Source organism: Dryobates pubescens, chromosome 34 (genome assembly GCF_014839835.1).
Source record: "Dryobates pubescens isolate bDryPub1 chromosome 34, bDryPub1.pri, whole genome shotgun sequence".
Taxonomy (NCBI): Eukaryota; Metazoa; Chordata; class Aves; order Piciformes; family Picidae; genus Dryobates; species Dryobates pubescens.
In genome coordinates this window covers 5,884,412-5,907,991 of record NC_071645.1, presented here as the reverse complement: position 1 = coordinate 5,907,991, position 23,580 = coordinate 5,884,412, and the positions used below count along the sequence as shown (strand labels likewise).

The 23,580-nt window shown below is 51.2% G+C and overlaps 1 protein-coding gene across 1 annotated transcript in view; it reads left to right on the top strand.

Moving 5' to 3' along the window:
- The window catches only part of LOC104301745 (opioid-binding protein/cell adhesion molecule homolog), a 151,033-nt gene that overhangs the window by 107,995 nt on the left and 19,458 nt on the right, over positions 1-23,580 (top strand). The window lies entirely within an intron of this gene.

Here is a 23,580-nt window from a genome sequence, read left to right as displayed (position 1 = left end):
TGGCAAGTCTGGGCAGCGCCGGCTTGAAATCAGAGTGCCAGGGCAAAGGGCTCCCTGGTGATCTGGCATCACACTGCTTGAAAGAGAGATCAACAACTGGAAAGGAGGCGGGGGGAGGGATGATTTATGAGGCTCTGCTTGGCCAGGCAGGGCATTCTCAGCATATTCCAAAATAATTCAGCAGCATCTATTCTGCCTGCGGTGTGGAGCTGGTGGAGGAGAAAGAAAGAGGGGGGGGGAAAAAAGCCCCCACAAACCCACATCAAGGAGCCAGAAAGCACCTTGATGGGATGCTTACAGCTTGAAGTTTCTTTTCTTTCTTTTTTTTTTTTCCTCTCTTTTTCTTTTTTTCCTGAGGGCTGCTGTCTCCTCTCCCCAGCTCCTCTCTCTCTGTAAATCAAACCGCCAGCGTCGGATCGCCGGCTTCGTCTTTCCCGAGGCCTCCCCGAGCGCCGAGGGGACCTAATCACCACCTAGAACAGCTTGAAGGACACGGAGCGGAGGAGCCGAGAGGACGATTCGGAGTGAATAATTTAGTGGAGGAATTTAAAGCTTTTGTTCTCGTCACCAATTACCTGCGAACTGCATGGGGAGGCTTTGATCATACAAATTCCTTTCGCCTCGGCTCGATCTGCCACCGGCCCTACCTCCCTGCTTAGCTGTGTTTTGAACCGGTTTTTTTGGGTCCCTCCACACGTCAGTGTGGCGGTTGGGGGGGGAGGGAGGGGAAAGGGGGGTGGGCTAGACCCTGCCCCCGTCTGTAATTAACCTGTCGTTTCGTGGGTGGAGTTTTAATTACCGGCACAGAAGCGCCTGGCTTGGAGCTGGAGCTTGGAGAGTGATGCTTGTGAAATGGGAATGGTTTGGTGGCGTGAAGTTTTTGGTGCCCCTCAGCCTCTGCGTTGCATGGGGAGGGGGAAGGGGCAAAGGGGGGAGTGGGAGGTGCAGTGCAGCCCTCAGAGTGTTTTGCTTTTTAGGTGGAAAGGGATGGATCATAGATTCGTAGAATGGTTTGGGTGGGAAGCTCCAACTCCCCTGCCATGGGCAGGGACACCTCCCACTAGACCAGGTCACCAGAGGCCTCATCCAGCCTGGGCTTGAACACCTCCAGGGAGAGGGCATCCACAGCCTCCCTGGGCAACCTGTTTCAGTGTCTCCCCACCCTCACTGGGAAGAATTTCTTCCTAATTTCCAGTCTCAATCTCCCCTCTTCCAGCTCAAAGCCATTACCCCTTGTCCTGTCACTCCCAGCCCTCGTAAAAAGTCCCTCTCCAGCTCTCCTGTAGCCCCCTTCAGGTACTAGAAGGTATCTAAGGTGTCCCTGAAGCGTTCTCTTTTCCAGGCTGAATAGCCCCAACCCCCTCAGCCTGTCCCAATAGGAGAGGTTTCCCAGCCCTCTGATCATTTTTGAGGCTTCCTCTGGACCCTTTCAAACAGTTCCATGTCTTTCTTGTGTTGGGGACAGTACTCTAGGTGGGATCTCACAAGAGCAGAGCAGAGTGGGAGAATAACTTCCCTTGTCCTGCTGCTCACACTGCTTTGGATGCAGCCTGGGACATGGTTGCCTTCTGTGCTGCAAGCACCCCCAAGCTCTCCTCCAGACTGCTCTCACGCTATTCCCTGCCCACCCTGTATTTCTGCTTGCAATTGCCCTCACTCAGGTGCAGGACCTTGCACTTGGCCTCGCTGAACTTCATGAGGCTGGCATGGGCCCACCTATCAATCCTGTTCAGATCCCTGTAGGTGGCATCCCACACCACAGCTTGGTATCACTTGCAAGCTTAGAATCATAGAATCAATAAGGCTGGAAAGGACCTCAAAGATCAAAAAGTCCAACCTGTCACCCAACACCTCATGACCACTAAACCATGGCACTAAGTGCCACATCCAATCCCTTTTTGAACACGTCCAGGGATGGGGACTCCACCACCTCCCTGGGCAGCACATTCCAATGGCTAACAACTCTCTCTGGGAAGAACTTTCTCCTCACCTCCAGCCTAAACCTCCCCTGGTGCAGCTTGAGACTGTGTCCTCTTGTTGCAGTATCACAGTATCACCACCAAGGTTGGAAGAGACTTCAAAGGTCATCGAATCCAACCTGTCACCACAGACCTCATGACTAGACCATGGCACCACTGGTGCTGCTTGCCTGGGAGAAGAAACCAACCCCCACCTGGCTACAACCACCCTTCAGGCAGTTGTAGAGAGCATGAAGGTCTCCCCTGAGCCTCCTCTTCTCCAGGCTAAGCAACCCCAGCTCCCTCAGCCTCTCCTCACAGGGCTGTGCTCCAGACCCCTCCCCAGCCTCGTTGCCCTTCTCTGGACACCTTCAAGTGTCTCAATGTCCTTCTTAAATTGAGGGGCCCAGAACTGGACACAGAACTTGCTGAGAGCCTGCAGAGCAGGGAGACAGAGGGAGATGAGATGGACAGAGGGCTGGGATGTCCAGGCAGGGGTGAGTGCCATTGTCAGCAGACTGTGATGTGCTGCTCGGATGGTGCACAGCTGAGGTCTCCTTCCCCCTTCTCTCCGCAGCAGCGCTGAGAGGCTTTTCCCTGCATTGGTGTGGGTGGTGGAATCCAAACCTCTTTGCCTCCTCTTCACTCCATTGGGAATTTCACAAAGTGCATGTGAAGGAGGCTGCAGCCTGCCCAGAGAGAGCCACGTGAAATGAAGTTGTATCACACTCCGAGATCAAATTATCCTGCTTGGCTTCCAGGGAGAGAGGACTCACTGCAGCCCCATGTGAGAGCTGGCAGCCTCCTCCTCCTCCTCCTCGTCTCAGTTTATATCCCTGGTCCCCTGGCAGACGCTGCCAATGCTCACTCATCAGGGCTTGCTCTCTGTGCTAATGGCCCTCTATAAATAAGCCCCAGGAACAGTGATAGAGAACAATCATAAAAGGCAGGCGCATAAATTAGAGCTGATGTTATAATAAACCAGACAAGCCCTTCGTCGAGGGCTTCATGTTTCTCCTTGAGTCGGCAGCTTTGCCAGCAGAAAATGATTCCTGCACATCCTGGCCCAGGCCTCTGTCTCCCTGCTCTGTAGGTGTGTGGGGGCAGGTGGCAGGAATTGTTGCCACTGCCAACGGTTTTGGCAGCGAGGTTGATAAAAGAAAAACACCTCAGGAATTTCCCAGAACAGCTCTCAGCTGTCAGTGAGGCACTGGAACAAGTTGCCCAGGATTCCCCCTTCCCTGGAGGTGTTCAAGGCCAGGTTGGATGAGGCCTTGAGCAACCTGGGCTGGTGGGAAGTGTCCCTGTTCATGGCAGTGGGGTTGGAAGTGGATGATTTTTAAGGTCACTTCCAACCCAAACCCATTCTATGATTCTATGATTCTTTGATTCTATGATTCTTTGATTCTAGGATTCTTTGATTCTATGGTTCTTTGATTCTGTGATTCTATGATTCTTTCATTCTATGATTCTTTGATTCTATGATTCTGTGATTCTGTGATTCTTTCATTCTATGATTCTATGATTCTTTGATTCTTTGATTCTATGATTCTTTCATTCTTTCATTCTATGATTCTATGATTCTTTGATTCTATGATTCTGTGACTCTTTGATTCTATGATTCTTTGATTCTTTGATTCTATGATTCTATGATTCTTTCATTCTATGATTCTTTGCTTCTATTATTCTATAATTCTATGATTCTATGATTCTTTGATTCTTTGATTCTATTATTCTATAATTCTATAATTCTATGATTCTTTGATTCTATGATTCTTTCATTCTATGACTCTTTCATTCTATGATTCTATGACTCTTTGATTCGATGATTCTTTGAGTGTGGCCAGCAGCTCAAGGGGGATGATTCTCCCCCTCTACTCAGCTCTGCTGAGACCCCACCTGGAGTACTGCATCCACTTCTGGAGCCCCTATTACAAGAGGGATATGGACGTGCTGGAAGGTGTCCAGAGAAGGGCCACAAGGATGCTCAGAGGGCTGGAGCACCTCTCCTGTGAGGATAGACTGAAGGAGTTGGGGCTGTTCAGTCTGGAGAAGAGAAGGCTCCGAGGTGACCTCATTGTGGTCTTCCACAGGGGGGCTACAAGAAGGCTGGGGAGGGATTTCTTAGGATCTCAGGTAGTGATAGGACTAGGGGGAATGGAATGAAGCTGGAGGTGGGGAGATTCAGGCTGGAGGTGAGGAGGAAGTTCTTCACCATGAGAGTGGTGAAGCCCTGGAATGGGTTGTCCAGGGAAGTGGTTTTGGCCCCATCCCTGGAGGTGTTTAAGCCCAGGCTGGATGAGGCTCTGGCCAGCCTGATCTAGTGTGAGGTGTCCCTGCCCATGGCAGGGGGGTTGGAACTAGCTGATCCTTGTGGTCCCTTCCAACCCTGACTGATTCTATGATTCTATAATTCTTTGATTCTGATTCTATGACTCTTTGATTCTATGATTCTTTGATTCTATGATTCTTTGATTCTATGATTCTACAGTTCCCTTTCTCAGGTCCTTGGGGTGGTGACAGGGCTGTGGATTAACTACCCAAGGTGCTTTTGGCCACTCTTTGTAGCATTTGGCTAGCTACAAATGAAATGCAATGCCCTTAAGTGGCTGGTTGAGATAGACAAGAGCTCAGCCCCATGCCTCTAGAGAAAGGTGGAAGTTGTTGCATTCACCCCAGTGAACTGTGGCTCAGCCTGGTAGTCCTGGAGGGAGATACTGATGCATAAAACAGCATCATCATGGTGTGACTGGCAAAGCACATGTGGTACCTTGGAAAGGCTCTGCCTTCCCCTTTGCCCTGAAGCATCTCCCTGGCTGGAAAAGAGCACAGCAGTGGCTGGCACACGGGCTGGCTGCCGTGCCTCCAGACTGCTGTACTCACTGCACCGAAACTCCTGCTCTCCTGGAGAGTTCATAGCTGTCTCTTCACATCATGTCTTGGATGGCTGAGCTGCCTGCTCCTGAAGTACAACTTCCCCATGCTGAAGTCGTCTGGGAGATGCAGCAAGTCGTGCTGCGGGCACGGAGTCATTCAGGGCTTTGGTTTGTGCTCCACCAAGGGTCTCAAGGGTCTTGTTGGTGAGGCCACAGCAGCTCAGCTTGCTCTCAAACCCTATTTGGAGACCCTGAGAGCTGGTAGTGAGGATACAAGCTCCTTCTCCAGGCTCTTAGCTTGCTTTGAAGCCTGTGGCTCATCCCTTGCAGTCCTTGCAGTGACAACAGCCCCCACGTGGCACATTTGGGACAGGGAAGCGGCAGCAGGTTCCTCTGGCAGGAGGTTCTGGAGACAAGGAGAACTATAGGTGTCAGACCATTGTGTGAGGTTCAGAGCAATTTTCAGGCCTGTGTTGAGCTTTTTGATGAATCCATGGCTGGCCACACCTGCAGCTCTGTGCATCAGCCTTGATGCAAGGTGGGGAAGATGCTGTGCAGAGTGAAGTGTATCTGCAGGGCAGCCCCTGGTGCTTGAGCATCTTCTCCCTCCCTATGGCTCTGTGGAGATGCAGCCATGTGTATGGCAGTGTGAGGAGGGCAGAGGGGAAGGGATGGGGCATGGAAAGAGAAGGGGGAGACAGATGGAGCATGAAGGGAGGGGTGTGGAAAGAGGGTGAGCAGGTAAGCTGTCTCCTCCCTGCTCCCTGCTCCCCCTCGTGTTCAGCCGCACATATTTCTCTGTCACTCTCCCGATGGTCCTCGCCGAGTTCATTCAGGGATGTTTAATCTTTCCTGCTTCCAGGCTCCCACTGAGCAGCCTTGCTGCCCCCCACCACCGAGGTACCTCCCCTTCTCCCCAGAGAAGCTGCAACGTCGAAGGCACCTCCGACCTTCCCAAACGCTCAGCCAAACTCCACTGAAAGCCAGGAATCCACAGCTTTGTGCAGGGAGAAGCACATGCCACAGGCTGCCACGGTGTATCCGTCCTGCTGCTGCTCAGGTGGCTGCTGGGCTCCCTCCAGGGGCAGAGGCTGAGATGTGCCGTGCCATGCTGTGCCATGCTGGTGCATCAGCACTTCCACTCCTTTGAGGGGCAGAGACTGAGAGGTGCCATGCCATGCTGTGCAGTGCCATGCTGGTGCATCATTGCCTACACTCCCTCAAGGGGCAGAGGCTGAGAGGTGCCATGCCATGCTGTGCCACGCTTTGCCATGTTGTGCTGTGCCGTTTCAGGTGCATCACTGCTTCCTCTCCCTCAAGGGGCAGAGGCTTTTATGTGCTGTGCCATGCCACATGCTGGTGCATCCTTGCTTCTATCCAGAGCCTGCTTGCCTGTTCCCAGCCACCATGCCATGCTGTGCCATGCCATGTGCACCACTGCTTCTGCTCCCTCAAGGGGCAGAGGCTGAGATGTGCCATGCTGTGCCATGCCATGCTGTGCCATGCCAGGTGCATCATTGCTTCTGCTCCCTCGAGGGGCAGAGGCTGAGATGTGCCATGCTGTGCCATGCCATGCTGTGCCATGCCATGTGCATCATTGCTTCTGCTCCCTCGAGGGGCAGAGGCTGAGATGTGCCATGCTGTGCCATGCCATGCTGTGCCATGCCAGGTGCATCATTGCTTCTGCTTCCTCGAGGGGCAGAGGTTGAGATGTGCCATGCTGTGCCATGCTATGCCGTGCTGGTGCACCATCAATTCCCTCCTGAGACTGCCTGGCTGCTCCCAGCCACCATCGCTGCTACTCATCAGCCCCTTGCTGCTCTCTCAGAGGGTTTTTTTCCATTCCATTTCCTCCCCCATCCTTTGGATGTCCCCCTCCAGCCTCGAGCTCTGCGCTCTGCTCTTTGTCCTGCCAGCTGAGATAAAACACAGCCAGGCAGCACAGTGATGGCATTGTGCTATGCATGCCTGGTTTCATCACTGGAGGTGTTTAAGAAGAGCCTGGATGAGGCACTTGGTGCCATGGTTTAGTTGATCAGATGGTGCTGGGTGATAGGTTGGACTTGATGATCTCAAAGGTCTTTCCAACCTGGTTAATTCTATCCTATTCTATGGCAGCTCCCCTCGGGCACTGTTTGCCCTCATCACCTGTGGGCTCAGGATCCTGCCTGTCCGTGGTGAAATGTGTATTTCAGGCTGCTGGGTGCTAATTTGCAAGGCCCATTACTCAAAGGAAACATGGAGATGTCTGTCCATAAAGAAGAGCCTTTATCTGTGCCTCCCCCTGGGTACAGAGGCCCCATGTCAGGCAGAGGCTTCCTATCAAGCCTCAGAGCCACCAGCAAAGGTTTGGTGATAGGTGCCTTGACTCCAGCTGGCATTTAATGGTGTTCCACTCAGCCTGTGCCCAAAATAAACTCAGTGCCTCTTGTCTTATCCTCATTTCATCTCCCCAGATCAATGTGCCAGGGGAGATGTGGGGTTTGTGGTGTCCCTAAGAGGGACCCTTGTGCTTTCCACCTCCTTTCCTCCTGGCTCATCTGCATGGATCAGCAGATTTCCTCAGAGAATTGTAGAATAATTTAGGTTGAAAAAGAACTTCATGATCAAGTCCAACCATTAACCCTACTCTACCATGTCCAACAAAAAGTCCTGTCCCCAGGCACCCCATCTATGTGGCTTTGAAACACCTCCAGGAATGGGGACTCTAACACCTGCCTGGGCAGCCTGTTCCAATGCTTCACAACCCTTTCAGTGAAGAGTTTTCCCCCCTAATGTCCAGACTAAACCTCCCCTGGTGCAGCTTAGAGCTGTTCCCTCTTGGCCTATCATTTGTTATTTGGGAGAGAGACCAACACCCACCTCATGACAACCTCCTTTCAGGGAGCTGTAGAGAGCCAGAAGGTCTCCCCTCAGCCTCCTCTTCTCCAGACTGAACAGCCTCAGTTGCCTCAGCCACCCAATGCAGGGAATGAGTCCTGTGCATCTCCTTGCTGTCTACAACTCCCTGAAGGGTGGTTGTGGCCAGGAGGGGATTGGTCTCTTCTCCCAGGCAACCAGCACCAGAATAAGAGGACACAGTCTCAAGCTGTGCCAGGGGAAGTTTAGGCTGGAGATAAGGAGAAAGTTCTTCCCAGAAAGAGAGATTGGCCATTGGAATGTGCTGCCTGAGGAGGTGGTGGAGTCCCCAACCCTGGAGGTGTTCCAGAGGGGATTGGATGTGCCACTTGGTGCCATGGTCTAGTAGTCATGAGGTGTTGGGTGACAGGTTGGGCTTGATGATCTTTGAGGTCTTTTCCAACTTTGTTGATTCTATGATTCCCTCTCTTGATGTCTTGGTTTTCCATCCTGTGGGAGCTTCCTCGTGGCCCTTCAAAACCCACAGAAAGGGCAAGCATTTGCCTTGCCATGACCAGCTCTGTTCTTCTGGGATGAGAATTAGAAACTGGGGCATGATGAGGTGCTGGAGCCAAAATTGCTTATTTGGAGGGCTGGATTTGTTAGGGCAACAAAGGTTGTGAAGGGTCTAGAGAGCAAGTCTTATGAGGAGCTGCTGAGGGACCTGGGGTTGTTTAGTCTGGAGGAGACTGAGTGGAGACCTTATTGCTCTCTACAACTCCCTGAAAGAAGGTTGGTCTCTTCTCCCCAATATCAGGTGAAAGAAGGAGAGGAAATGGCCTAAAATTGTGCCAGGGGAGGCTTAGGTTGGTGATGAGGAACAATTTATTTGCTGCAAGAGTGGTCAGGGATTGGCACAGGCTGCCCAGGGAGGTGGTGGAGTCCCCATCCCTGGAAGTGTTCGAGAGCTGTGTGGCCATGGCACTTTGGGACATGGTTTGGTGGCCATGGTGGTGCTGGGTTGCTGGTTGGACTCCATGATCTTGGAGGCCTTTTCCAGCTGAAACAATTCTCTGCTTCAGCGATTTCACGCTGGGAGCAAAGCTGCAGCGCTGCGGGGAATTGGGAAGCCACGCTTCTCAGGGAGGAGAGGCAATGAACTTCGGGGTGTGCTTGTTTATTTTCTGCCTGTACTTGTGCACAGGCTGTGTATAAATATGAGGGGTGTGTGCCAGACAGTGCTGGTGTCTGGCTTAGTGCGGGCGCAAAGTTTGACCTGGCACTTCCCGGCAGAAGCGATGCATATTTATTAGTGAGGCAGCAGGGGGGAACAGATCCCTCACTTGCTGGTTCTGGAGACACCATCTCAGCAAAATGAGGCTTGCTCATAAAACAAACAACAGCTAAATTGGCTCAGGGTGCAGTGAGACAAGCGTGGCCAGCAGGTCAAAGGCGGTTCTCCTCTCCCTCTGCTCTGCCCTGGTCTGGCGACATCTGGAGTACTGCCTCCAGTTCTGGACTCCCCAGTTCAAGAAGGACAGGGAACTGCTGGAGAGGGTCCAATGGAAGGTCATGAGGATGCTGAGGAGACTGGAGCTTCTGTCCTGTGAGGAGAAGCTGAGAGACCAATAGTTAAAGGGTGGAGGTCATGAGGATGAGGCTGGGCTCTTGTCAGTGGTGCCCAGTGATAGGACAAGGGGCAACTGGCACAAACTGGAACCCAAGAGGTTTCTCTTGAACTTAAGGAGGGACTTCTTTACTGTCAAGGTGCTGGAGCTCTGCTGCCCAGAGAGATTGTGGAGCCTCCACCTCTGGAGACTTTCAAAAACCACCTGGGCTCTTTCTGTGCAATCTCATCTCAGGGAAAGGCAGGGAGGGGGAAGTGTAGGGTGTGTGTGGGGTGGTGTTGTTGGATTCAATGATCTCCAGAGGCCTTTTTCAACTCCTTTTTCAACTCCTACCATTCTTTCATTCTCAAGGATAGGCTTAATGAGGCTGCTTAACCTTTGTTGCCCTAACAAAACCAGCCCTCCAAGTAAGCAATTTTGGCTCCAGCACCTCATCATGCCCCAGGAGAAAAGAGGTGGTCAGGACAAGGCAAATGATGCAGTGGATCAAGAGTTAGTGATGCAAGGTTAAGCTGAACATCGCGGGAGCCAGCTGGGACTCCTGTGCTCACTTCATCATGGAGCTACTTTATTGTGGAGCAAAAGGGGGACCAGCCACCAAAAGGAGGCTCTCCAGAGCTCCCAGCCACACAGGGACCAATTCCATCAGCTGGAGCTTATCTCCCAGGTTGCCCAGGGAGGTGGTGAAAGCCTCATCCCTGGAGGTTTTGAAGGCCAGGCTGGAAGTGGGCTCTCAGCAACCTGGGAGTTGGGGTTGCTTAGCCTGGAGAAGAGGAGGCTCAGGGGAGACCTCATTGATGTCTACAACTACCTGAAGGGAGGTTGTAGCCAGGTGGGGGTTGGTCTCTTCTCCCAGGCAAGCAGCACCAGAACAAGAGGACACAGTCTCAAGCTGCACCAGGGGAGGTTTAGGCTGGAGGTGAGGAGAAAGTTCTTCCCAGAGAGAGTTGTTAGCCATTGGAATGTGCTGCCCAGGGAAGTGATGGAGTCCCCATCCCTGAAGGTGTTCAAGAGGGGATTGGATGTGGCACTTGGTGCCATGGTTTAGTAGTCATGAGGTGTTGGGTGACAGGCTGGACTTGATGATCTTTGATGTCCTTTCCAACCTCATTGATTCTATGATTTTATGATTCTTATGATTCCATACTCCAGTGTCAGGTGTACCTGCCCATGGCAGTGGGGTTGGAACTGGCTGATCCTTGAGGTCCCTTCCAACCCTGATAATTCTATGATTCCTGCCTCAATGTCCCCATCTTTAGCAGGGAGATCAGTCTAGCAGGGAGATCAGTCTAACAGTGAGATCAGTCTTAGTGGGATCAGTCTTACAGACTTACTCACAGAGAGAGGGATTGTCCATTTGAATGGGCTGCTTGGGGAGGTGCTGGAGTCAGCATCACTGGAGTTGTTCAGGAGGAGACTTGATAGGGTGCTTGATTGCATGGTTTAGTGGATTAGGTGGTGTTGGATAACAGGTTGGATGCGATGATCTTGAAGGTCTCTTCCAACCTGGTTTATTCTATTCTATTCTATTCTATTCTATTCTAGTCTAGTCTAGTCTAGTCTATCCTATTCTATTCTATTCTATTCTATTCTATTCTATTCTATTCTATTCTATTCTATTCTATTCTATTCTATTCTATTCCTATTCTATTCCTATTCTATTCTATTCTATTCTATTCTACTCTACTCCACTCTATACTATACTATACTATACTATACTATACTATACTATACTATACTATACTATCAATCTTAGCAGTGAGATCAGTCATCAGAGAGACCAGTCTTAGCAGTGAGATCAGTCTTAGGAAGGAGATCAGTCTCAGAAGTGAGATCAGTCTTAGATGAGAGATCAGTCTTAGCAGGAGGGGTGGGGAGAAGAATGCAGAAGACTCCCATCATTAACAAGCAGCAAGTGCTTTGATATTTTTAGGTGGCAGTGGCACATATTGATATAATATTACTGTGCCTCGTTTGACTCCTCTCTCGATTGCGAGCCCCCTCTTGATCCCGTTACCTGCAGGAGCAGTTATTCAGGGCTGTATTTTATCATCTGAATATTTCAATTAAATTACTTTAAGGGAAAGGGAAGTGGGGGAAAAAAAAGAGAGAGAGAGAGAGGGGGGGGGGGGGGAAAAAGAAGCCAAAAAGCCTGTGCTGAAGTTGGAAATGATCACTGTATCACTCCAACTTCCCTCCGCTCCCAGAAGGTTAATTGAAAGGCAGCCATCTTGGTGACGTTTAGACAAATGAGGATAATTATGTGTTCTCCAGCTCTTTGAGAGGTTAATTGCTTAGATGTACGAAGACTTGAAGAACAAAGAAGGAATAAATCAGAAGCAGGGTGATCATCTGATAATGTAATTTGCTCGGCTCACGCACAACTCAAACAAATAAACCTCCTAATTGCACCCCCCAGCCTGCGGCCTCCCCCCATCCCCCTCCGTGGGGTGGTTGGGATTGGGAGCCGGGCTCGTGGGGGTGCTCAGAGAGGGGGTACCAGTGGGTGAGGTCTTTGGTTGGTTCCTGTGTTGGGGGACTGGTGTCATCTGGTGGTGGTGATGACTTCTTCGCCTGCTTGAGGAAGGAAAGGGACTTGCTGGCAAGGGTATAGAATGACGGGTTGGACTTGGTGGTCTTTGAGGTCTCTTCCAACCTTGGTGATTCTGTGGTATAGAATGACAGGTTGGACTTTATGGTCTTTGAGGTCTCTTCCAACCTTGGTGATCCTGTGATTCTGTGGTATAGAATGACAGGTTGGACTTGGTGGTCTTTGAGGTCTCTTCCAACCTTGGTGATCCTGTGATTCTGTGGTATAGAATGACAGGTTGGACTTGGTGGTCTTTGAGGTCTCTTCCAACCTTGGTGATTCTGTGGTATAGAATGACAGGTTGGACTTGGTGGTCTTTGAGGTCTCTTCCAACCTTGGTGATTCTGTGATTCTGTGAAAAGGGCTATAAAGGTGCTGATGGCTGAGGGAGCTGGGGGTGTTTAGCACTGGAAGAAGCTGCTCAGAGAGGATGTGGAGTCTCCTTTCAAAACACACCTGGATGTGTTGCTGTGCAAGCTGACCTAGGAGAACCTGAGTTACCAGGGGGGAGGTTGGATGCCATGATTTCCAGGGGGCCCTTCCAACACCTACCATTCTGTGATTCTCAAGGCTAGGCTTAACAAGGCTGTCTCTACCTGCCTGGAGAAGAGAAGGCTCAGAGGAGACCTTACTGCTCTCTACAACTACGTGAAGGAAGGTTGGATACAGGTGAGGGTTGGTCTCTTCTCCCAGGCAACCAGCACCAGAACAAGAGGACACAGTCTCAAGCTGTGCCAGGGGAGGTTTAGGCTGGAGGTGAGGAGAAAGTTCTTCCCAGAAAGAATAATTGGCCATTGGAATGTGCTGCCCAGGGAGGTGGTGGAGTCCCCATCCCTGGAGGTGTTCAAAAAAGGCTTGGATGTGGCACTTGGAGACATGGTTTCATTGTCAGGAGGTGTTAGGTGGTAGGTTGGAACTCGATGATCTTTGAGGTTTTTTCCAGCCTTATTGATTCTATGACTCTATGATCATGCTGGGATGGGGTGCAGAGGATGCTGGAAGGAATGTCCAGGCATGAAGGCTGCAGTGTGAAGCAAAGCACTTGGAAAATGTGGGCTTTAATCAGGGACTCAGGGCTGTGCAAAACACCAGGCTTTGCAGCCAGGATCAAACACCTCTTCATTTTTCAGCCAGGAGGGTCATGGAAACGGTGCTGATTTTTCTCCACGAAGAGCTTAGGGGTGAAACATCTTCATCTGGTATCTCTTCCCCCTCCTCCCCCCTCCAAGTGGTCTCTGGGGATGTTTGAATTGATTTCCAAATGAGAAAATGCCTTCTCACCCTAGAGGTGTGAGGAGCCCCTGAGCCTCAGAGTCCAAAGCACCGGTGAGTGGTTTTTCCACCTATCTGTCAGGCCCGTCTGAAATTGCAGTTTAATTCTCTGTATTTGCTCTTGTATTGTGCATTAAGATAGAGCCAGTTTATCCAGCAGTCCAGCTGTTTTGAAGATAATTACTACAGAACTCAACCTGATGTAAAATAATCCTCCTGGGCAAGCAGCCAAGAGCCTGAGACTTATCCTCCAAAGACTGAAACCTCTCCATTACCCTTAAGAGCTGCAAAGAGAGGAGCAGGAGTCTCATGACAAATATATTTTTGGTGGTAATTAACAGAGGGGTTGGGAGAAGAGCTGTGCCTCCCCCTTGGATTCTGCTGGGGAGGGTGGTGAGGCTAGACAGACCAACCCAGAGTATGAGGACCACTCGCCATGGAGACCTGGCCAAGTCTCCATCCCTGTGTGCTGTTGGTTTACCCAGGGATCCGTTCTGAGGTGATCACCTGCTGCCCTTCTGCCACCCCTCCTCACTCCTTGCCAACCTGTCCTGCTCCAGGGCTGCTTCAGACCAATTTTTCCTTCTTGCAAGCCAGGGACAGGTGGCTTTGCTCCAGCTGTACAGGAGCTGGTCCATGTTTTAGTCAGGCTGTCAGCATCCTTTCTTCTTTGGTGACTGTGGGATGCTGCTGGAGTTGTGACCACTCTCTCCTTGGGTTGAAAAGCTGCTCAGAGAGGTGGTGGAGTCAAAGCCTGCCTGGATGTGTTCCTGTATGACCTTCTGTAGGTGAATCTGCCTTGGCAGAGGGATTGGATGACCTCCAGAGGTCCCTTCCAGCCCCTGCCATTCTGTGACTGTCATTCTGTGACAGTGGCTCCCTTGCCTGGCCAGGATGGAGGTGGTCACTGCGATGAATGAGTCATAGTGGTTGGAGTCTTGAGTAGCCATAGTGAATTACTGGTTCTCACTGCATGGGACCAGTTACATCTCTCTCTCCCTGTTCTCTGTGGATGCCCCCCAAAAAATAGCTAGAAGCCCTCACAACAGCCAAACCCAAGCCCAAAACCTCTACTGCAGGCATGGAAGGCTCCAGGTTCTCGACTGTTTGGGTCTGCTCACACTGCCAGCAACGAGCCCTGAGTTTCTTCTCCTCCTTTTGATTGAAGAACACTAGAAATCAGGCGGGGAGCAGGTGCTGCATTGTGTGAGATGAGCGCTGATTGACTCCACACACAGGCACTGATTGAGGGGCAGGGCTCTGCCGGCACCAGCATGCCACGAGCAGGGGGTGTGCAGGATCATGGCCCTTAATCAGCACCTTCAATGTGGTGCTGGAAGCATCTCTCATTGGGTTCTATCTTCCCTGCTGGCATGCAGAGCAGAGCCCTGGTGTAAGGTGGAGGGGAATTGGGGTTCCCCCAGTGAGAAGGAAGCTGGAAACATCAGGAAAGATGGAGAGGGACTTTTTGTGGTGATAGGATGAAGGGGAATGGTTTGAAACTAGAGCAAGGTAGATTTAGACTGGGCATTGTGAAGAAGTTCTTTACTGTGAGGCTGGTGGGACATGGAATTGGTTGCTCAGAGAAATTGTAGATGCCTCATCCCTATAAGTGTTTAAGACCAAGCTGGATAAAGCTTTGAGCAACCAGATCTGGTGGAAGGTGTCCCAGCCCATGGCAGGGGTGTTGGATTTTAAAGGTTCCTTCTAACTTGAGCCATTCTGTCATTCAGGGGAGACCTTATTGCTCTCTACAACTACCTGAAGGGAGGTTGTAGCCAGGAGGGGGTTGGTCTCTTCTCCCAGGCAGGCAGCACCAGAACAGTCTCAAGATGCACCAGGGGAGGTTTAGGCTGGAGGTAAGGAAGAAATTCTTCATAGAGAGAGAGATTGGCCATTGGAATGTGCTGCCCAGGGAGGTGGTGGAGTCACCATCCCTGGAGCTGTTTAGGAGGAGATTTGATGGGGTGCTTGGTGCCATGGTTTAGTTGATTGGATGGTGCTGGGTGATAGGTTGGACTTGATGATATCAAAGGTCTTTGCCAACCTGCTTTATTCTATTCTATTCTATTCTATTCTATTCTATTCTATTCTATTCTATTCTATTCTATTCTATTCTATTCTATTCTATTCTATTCTATTCTATTCTATTCTGGTCTAGTCTATTCTGGTCTAGTCTAGTCTAGTCTAGTCTAGTCTATTCATTGATGGTAAATGCCAGTGAATATCAGTTGTCTCTTTGGGGGGGAGCTGGAAAGACCTCCCAGCCTTCCCCAATTCAAACCACAGGTGGCCATGACCATATTGGAAGTGTGGTCCCTTAGGTAGTGCTTTGGGCAAGGGAAGATTCCTCACTGCACTTCCTCCAGGGTCTGAGCCTTTTCTGGGCTGGCTGCGCCTGCTCGGTGCCATCATCCACTGCGGCTGACGTTAGCATTTAAGTGCCAGCCACTCTATAAACATCCTCATTGATTTGCTCTATCCAGAGGCTCTCTGCTTTATCTCTTCTGCTGCCGCCTCCTATTTCCCTTCCCCTTGCTGCTGATGCTGTCAGGGTGGCGTGCATCCCCTCAAGCTGGAAGTGAAAGCCACGAGACATCCAAGAGGAGCTTTAGGAGGGAAAGGCAAAGCCTGGCTCACTGTAACAGCTGACTGTGGTGTCTGGGTCTGCTCCATGTGGAGCATTACTTCAGAAAATCCCAGGAATGGCTTTAGGGAGAAGATGTGGTCAGTGAGCAAGGTAGCTGGCTGTGCTGTGTGTCCCTTTCCCATGCTCTCTTTTCATGGAATCATAGAACTGTTTCAGTTGGAAAAGACCTCTAAGATCTTCGAGTCCAACTGTTGGGTGACAGGTTGGACTCAATGATCTCTGAGGTCATTTCCAACCTTCTTGATTCTATGATAACCAGTTGACTGACTAACCTAACACCACCATGGCCACTAAGCCATGTCCCAAAGTGCCATGGCCACACATTTCTTTTAAACACCTGCTGGGACAGTGACTCCACCACCTCCCTGGGCAGCCTGTTCCAATGCCAGACCAAAGCCCTTTTTGAAGCCATCTGCAGCACAGCTCTGCCTGCACTGGCTTTAGCATCATGCTGTGCAGCCTGCACCAGTATTTGGCTCCACAGTTCCCAGACTGGGGAGCAGGTCAAGTCCCTTTGAGAACAAAGGTGAGCACAAGACCCCCCCTCCCCCAGACATCAGTCTCCTATTCCATTCCATTCCATTCCATTCCATTCCATTCCATTCCATTCCATTCCATTCCATTCCATTCCATTCTAATTCTATCCTATCCTATCCTATCCTATCCTATCCTATCCTATCCTATCCTATCCTATCCTATCCTATCCTATCCTATCCTATTCTAAACAACCCCAACTCCTTCAGCCTGTCCCCATAGGGGAGGTGCCCCAGCCCTCTGATCAGCTTTGTGGCCTCATCTGGACTTGCTCCAACAGCTCCAGGTCCTTCCGTGCTGGGTGCAAACCCAGAGGTGCTATTTTGGGTGATGTGGGCCCCTCAGAATCTGCACACTGAGCTCTTGGCCTTGATTTCTTCTGCCTCGTGCAGGCAGCTCCCTCCTTCCTCATCATCTTGTTATCATTCTAATGTCTGGGAGCTGCCGTCATGGACCAAAACACCATTAAACTATCTGAAATGAAGCAACTCAGCAGCCCCTGCCCTCACAGGCTTATTATCTTTGCAGATGGATATTTTATATTTAGCACCCTCTAATGTATCAATTTGGGCTTGGATTTTTCACAGGGAGCAGCTTCTGTTCTGGTACTCGGCAGCGGGTGGACAACTCACCAGGGCTGGGGAATGGATGAGGAGAAACCCTCCCTGACCGACCCTTGTGCTCCTGGGGAGGGCAGGAGGGCCTTTTGGAGGGCTCTGAGGAGAGAGTGGTTGCTGGGGAAGGGTTTGCTGGTAGTCTGGAGTTTGTTGGAACTGCACTGAGAAAGCTCAGGGAACCAGAGTGAAGCAGTAATAATAGGGCAGGCAATTAATGGAGCTTGCCAAGAGTGAGAGCTGATGGTGTGGGATGTTCTGGGAGGTGTTCAGTGTGACTGATGTGTGGAGGGACATTGTGGGGGAAAGGAAAAGAGTTTAGGCTGGCCAAGCTTCTTGTGCATAGAATCAGAGAATTGTTTGGGTTGGAAGGGACCTTTAAAAGATCATCTACTTACACACACACCCCCACCCCCCGACACCATGGGCAGGGACACCTCCCACCAGCCCAGGTTGATCAAGGCCTCATCCAACCTGGCCTTGAACACCTCCAGCAAGGGGACATCCACAACCTCCCTGGAAAACCTGTTCCAATGTCTCCCCACCCTCACTGGGAAGAATTGCTTCCTAATCTCCACTCCCAAACTTCCATTTTTCAGCCCAATGCCATTGCCTCTCATCCTGTCACTCCCAGCCCTTGTCAAAAGTTCCTCCCCAGCTCTCCTGTAACCCCCTTCAGGTACTGGAAGGCTGCTCCAAATTCTCCCTGGAGCCTTCCCCAGGCTGAACAGCCCTAAGTCTCTCAGTCTGTCCCCATAGGGGAGGTGCTCCAGCCCTGCCATCATCTTCGTGGCCTCCTCTGGACCTTCTCCAACAGTTCCAGCAGTTCAATGTGCAGCATCCTACACTCTTTGCTTTCCTTGGGGAACATGGACTATGGGGCAGTATTTGCTGAGTTAGCAGTGAGGGCTGGGCAGGAGGTGGTGATCCTGGGCAATGCCCAATGGTACACTGTGGGTCTCACCCATGCTTGGGGTGCTGGGATGATGTGGGGATGCTATGGTGCATCCAGACACCAGGGTGGATGGGAAAGATGGGAGAAAGGATACCGCGAGTGCCTTGGAGGAGCCCAGGTGCCTTGGGAAGGGATAGGGAATGAAGACAAAGTGCGTCCCGCCCTCCACACTGAGAATAACTCTCAGGGCTGACAGTGATGGAAGCGCAGACGGCTGAGTCCTGCCCCCGGGGAGCTGTGGAGCCAGAGTCACCGCTGCACGCCGCGGCTGCTGCTGTACCCGCGGCTAACGTGAGGGCTCCCATTGTGGGGAGAGGATTAGAGGAGCCGCCGCCTTTGGATGGCCTGCTTCTAATTTGCATCTTTAACGAAGCGGGAGCCCAGCCAGGTTCTGTTCTTTTGTGTTGACTTCTGAGGAAGGGTGTTTATTTCCGATGATTACAAATAAATCTCCTCTGCCTTTGCTCCAGCTGTCTGGAATAAAAGGAGTTCAGAGCCTGGGAACTCTGTAGCCGGGGTGAGGACCAGAAGTAAAAGAGAAATCCCATTAGGAGTCCCCTGCAATTGTAATTAACAATTCCTTCTCAAAGACAAGGGTGCTGGGGTGATTACCCTGCCCCTCTGATGGGTATTTGAGGCTGAAGGGTGAAGCACCACCCTGTTGCTGTCAAGGGGCTTCGCTCCCAATCTGGCTGAGCTATTTTAGCTGCTGAAAAGTGGGTCAGCCGGCCAGTGTGCAACTGGTTTTGACACTCCATTCATCATCTCGATGAGGTGTATTGTCTACAGGAGAGAAAAGCAGTTTGGGCTTGAAGGGCTGTAGAAGAATTGAAAAGCAGAGCATTGCATGAAGGAACGGGAAGCTTTTGAATTGATCCGAAGATGAGCATCTCTCCAAAGCCTCTTGCCTTGGCTCACAGGAAGGAACCTTAAAGATTGGGGTGCAAGGGAGCTTAAAGGTCGTCTATTTCCAACCCCCCTACTATGGGCAGGGACACTTTCCGCTAGACTCTGTGAGTGTGAACCAGACAGCTCAGGATGTGTGTTTTAGGGTTTTGAGCATCCCATCCCTTGGACTATTTTGCACCCATCCAGAGTGGGTGCGAAATAAACAGAGACTTGCTTTGTGTCTCCAACTCTTTGTATGTCATTTATGCTTCCAAACTAGCGTCAGAAAACCTTGTGTTGACCCCGGGCATGGTATCCCTCCCCCCCCCCCAGCCACGGGAAATCCAGCTTCAATATCCAGGCTTGACCCTCATGCTTGGCCAAGTCAGCAGTGCAGGGAAGGTTCATGAGGCGAAGGGAAAGCAGGGAGTGTTATGTCGTGTTCCTTCTGTTGGAGAAGTGCTGTCAGTGTCATTGATGGGTCTGCGCAGGAGCCTGCTGCGGGAGCGATGCAGGGTTCTCTCTTAATAGGTCCAGGAGGAGGGAAATGGTCGCTTTGTGCCGCTGAATGCAAAGAGCACATCGGTGGAGTTATCTGTATTGGTGACACTAAGTGAAAGAACTCCTCGGCAAACCTCAAAATTAGCATTTCAGGATGAGGAATAGGGGCAATTAGAGGGAAAGCGGCGCAGCGGCGCTGCCCCCCGCTCCCTCCCTCATGCATCTTGCCGTGCTGCTGCGGTCGGGTTCACTGCCCGACAGACCCTGCGTGTCGGTGGGAGAGTTGTGGGGCGGGAGCTCAGGTGAAGGCCGGCATCCCAGCAAGCTGCTGTGGTGGAGAGTGCTCACAGTGGGAGGCGGCCAAAGGCCCGAAGGCAGTAAAAGTCTCCGCTTGAATGCAGTGAGAGTCTAAGTGGCTTGCAGACAGGATGGGTCACATTGCATGAGAAAGGGCTGCATGGGGGAGCTGGGGTGGGTTGGGTGCCAGAGGCTCGACTGACAATATCAGTTCTGAGATATTCCCACTGCCTTGCTGCTGGGTTTTCTCCAGGATGGGTTTATTTCCCTCCTGTCTGACAGGTGCTTTATTGTCTTTTGTCCCTTCTGGACTCACGAGGCAGGGTTTCTTCTGGAGATGGATACGGTGCCTTCAGGAGACTGTTAATGGGGGTTTGTCTTTGTTCTTAATTAGATCCCTTCAAGGGAAAACCTTCTGGCCCGCTTTATTATCCAGCTTTGTCAGAGCTTGTCTGCTTTATCTAAACGCTTTGCAGAAGTCTCTTTACCTGTTTGCTTACTGGAGACATTATCATAATCCTGGTCAATGGGAAGAGCTAGCAAAGACAGCTCGGCAGCCAAGGGAGTGCAGGCAGGCTAGTGGGTAACAGAGATCACTTTCTGCGTTGGGTAGAGAACCTGGCAGGATGTTCCTTGCACTGAGGTGTTGGTCAACATTTGCCTTCGAAGCACCAAATCCCAGAGAACTTGTGGTGGGAAGGCAAAATTGGCTGGAAAGGTGTTCTCTGTGGCAGCTGATGGATGGTGGCTTGTGGTAGTTGCTGCTGGTGTTTGCTCTGTCACATTGCTAGGAGGTGCAGGAAGGGTCTTGGTCCCATGTCAGCTATTGCTGAAGAGTGAGCCTGAGGGATGGGAAGAAGGAGCCTTTGCCTCCTTGCTCTTGGACTAAATCTTGAAGTTGTCCTGTTCATTTACTTGGAGTGATTTTGGGGGTCACCAGCCACTACAGGAAAGGGAGGGTGATGCTGTCCTTGCCCTTCCTTCCATGAGCATATCTGTGTTACAGGCATCCCTATGAACTTGTCCAGGTGGGCTCTGAGCCATAAATCCGATCTGTAAACACAGAACAAGTGATCCTCATTGTAAGGGGTCCTAACTTAACCCCACAGCTCCCTGGGAAACACCAGCCGGAGCTGGGTAACAACAGGGAAACGTGCCTGGTAACGACACAAGCTCCTCATCCCTGTCACTTCAAACCCAAGTCCTTGTGCTTCACCCCTAATGAGGGGACCCAAGAGGAGCTGGCAGGGCTGTAGTCTGGTTATTTCTGTGCGCACAGACACGCACGTTGTCTGTTTTACATATTGCTGCCCTGATTTTGGCGGTGCACGCAATGAATAATTTACAGAAGCCGTGTGTAAGTATCTCTTTATTATTCATTATAATGAAGTGAGACAGCAGTAATAGTCCACTAGACTGGAATCCCCCAGGGCTGAACTTAACTCGGCTGCGCTTAGCTCTCCCCCAGTTAATTTGAGCGAAGGAAAGGCTCGGCTCCCCGACAAGGACGCCGCCGTGCGCCGGCACGGGGCCGCCTCGGTCCGCCGGAGCCGAGCCGGCAGAGCGGCAGCGGGCGCGGAGAGCCATCCGTCTTTCCCAGCATCCATACGGGATGTGGCTGGCGGAGACGTACAGCTCCTGCAAGGGGAAAATGACTCGTTTGCAGGAGGATATATGGCTCATTCCTCTGAACCGAGCACCCCGGGGGACCCTCCGACGTGCCGAGTGTCGCCCCTTCCCTCTGCCCGATTAATAACCTCGATCGAGGTGACACTCTGCGGTCCCGGCAAGGGAGACATATAACACCCCCAAAGCCTCTGCAGCGGAGGGGATGGGGATGGGGACAGCCCACAGCCCATCTTGGAATTTACAGGCGTGTGGAGAGGGACTTGCACGAGTTTCCTGATTGACTGTAGGTGCCTTTTGCTAAGATCTCAGCTGCACGGAGCTGCAGCAGTGCTGCCATTGCCGGCGCCAGCCTGCGCTGCGCTCCGTTTTCCCAGTTTGTTTTCATGCTCCCCTTGGGTCCTAGGGTGGGAAAGGCGAAGCTCACGAGAAATGCCAAGCTCTTAATTTAGCCAAACGCTGGGTGGTTTTGCTGCAGGTGCCAGAGAAGGCCACAAGCAAATATATTGGAAAAAATCTATCAAAGGCAATGAAAAAGCCATGTTCTCCAGGAAGATTTTAATTCCCTTTCCTCCCCCTCCCTCTGTTCTTTGCCAAGTGTAAGTCTGCGGCGTGGAGCAGCGCTGCCGAGCCCCCGTCTCAAAGCAGGGAGGGTGGGAGCCAGGCAGGGAAATAAATAATGGCAACGACCACGTTGTGTTTTCAAGGCACTTGTTGGATTTACAGCTGCTTATCCAAATGTTCCCTTCTCCTCTCCGCCGTCTCCGGCTGTGCGGCTCCCTCCCCTCTCCCCGCGCCTGTGCCGCGGGCCCTCTCCGCGGCAGCGGGTGCGTATATCACCCCGGGGATGGCTTGAGGGCTGTGCCGAGGAGCACAACTGTCAGCAAATTTTACAGCTTCATCTGAAATTCTCAGCGTGCAGCGAGGGCGCGGGGGGAGCGGGGGGGACGGGGGGAGCGGCGGAGATGAGCGAGCGCAGGAAGCGTCTGTGCTGAGTGTGATCGGATTTTCCTCCCTGGGTCCTCGGCTCTGTATTAAGCAATTTTAAAAAAATAATAAAAAAGAAAGCTTAAAAAGAAAGAAAGAAGGTTGTTGGATTTTATGTTGTTATTCTGATGAATTCAGTGGTTCTGTGAAGTCTCGGGTGACTGGGGGCGTGTGATGTCAGTGTAGCCCAACCATGGTCCACACTACTGGGGGGTTCTACTAGAGAGAGCCCAAATTAGAACTAACAGGATGAATGAGGGACTTGAACATCTCTTCTATGACCTGGGGCTGTTCAGTCTGGAGAAGAGAAGGCTGAGAGAGGATCTGATCAATGTCTATAAATATCTGAAGGGTGGGGGTCAAGATGAAGGTGCCAGGCTCTTTTTGACAGTGCCCAGTAACAGAACAAGGAACAACTGAAAATTGCTGGAACACAGGAAGTTCCACCTTAAACATGAGGAGAAACTTCCTTACAGTGAGGGTGTTGGAGCCCTGGAGCAGGCTGTCCAGAGAGGTTGTGGAGCCTCGGGAGACTTTCAAAACTTGCCTGGATGCATTCCTGTGTGACCTGCCCTGGGTGATCCTTCTTTGGCAGGAGGGTTGGATTTGATGATCTCTAGAGGTCCTCCCTAACATTCTATGATTCCATGAATCTATGATTCCATCATTCTATGATTCTATGGCTCTATGATTCTATGATTCCATGCTGCTGTGATTCCATGATTCTATGATTTCATGATTCCATGACTCTATGACTCTATGATTCCATGATTCTATGATCTCATGATTCTATGATCTCATTATTATATGATTCCATGCCTCTATGATTCTATGATGCTATGAATCCATGATTTCATAATTCTATGCCTCCATGACTCTATGATTCTGTGCTTCTATGCCTGTATACTTCTACGATATGGTGGCAGGGAGCTGGGATTGTTTAGCTTGGAGAAGAGGAAGCTCAGGGGAGACCTTCTTGCTGTCTACAACTACCTGAAGGGAGGTTGTAGCCAGGAGGGGGTTAGTCTCTTCTCTCAAGCAACCTGCACCAGAACAAGAGGACACAGTCTCAAGCTGTGCCAGGGGAAGGTTAGGCTGGATGTTAGGAGAAAGTTCTTCCCAGAGAGAGTTGTTAGCCATTGGAATGTGCTGCCCAGGGAGATAGTGGAGTCCCAATCCCTGGAGGTGTTCAAGAGGGGATTGGATGTGGCACTTGGTGCCATGGTTTAGTCATGAGGTCTGTGGTGACAGGTTGGACTTGATGATCTTTGAGGTCTCTTCCAACCTTGGTGATTCGGTGATTCTGTGTCATTCAGTGTTACTTTAGCCCAACCGTGACTCCCTGCCAGCAGTGATGCTATGCAAG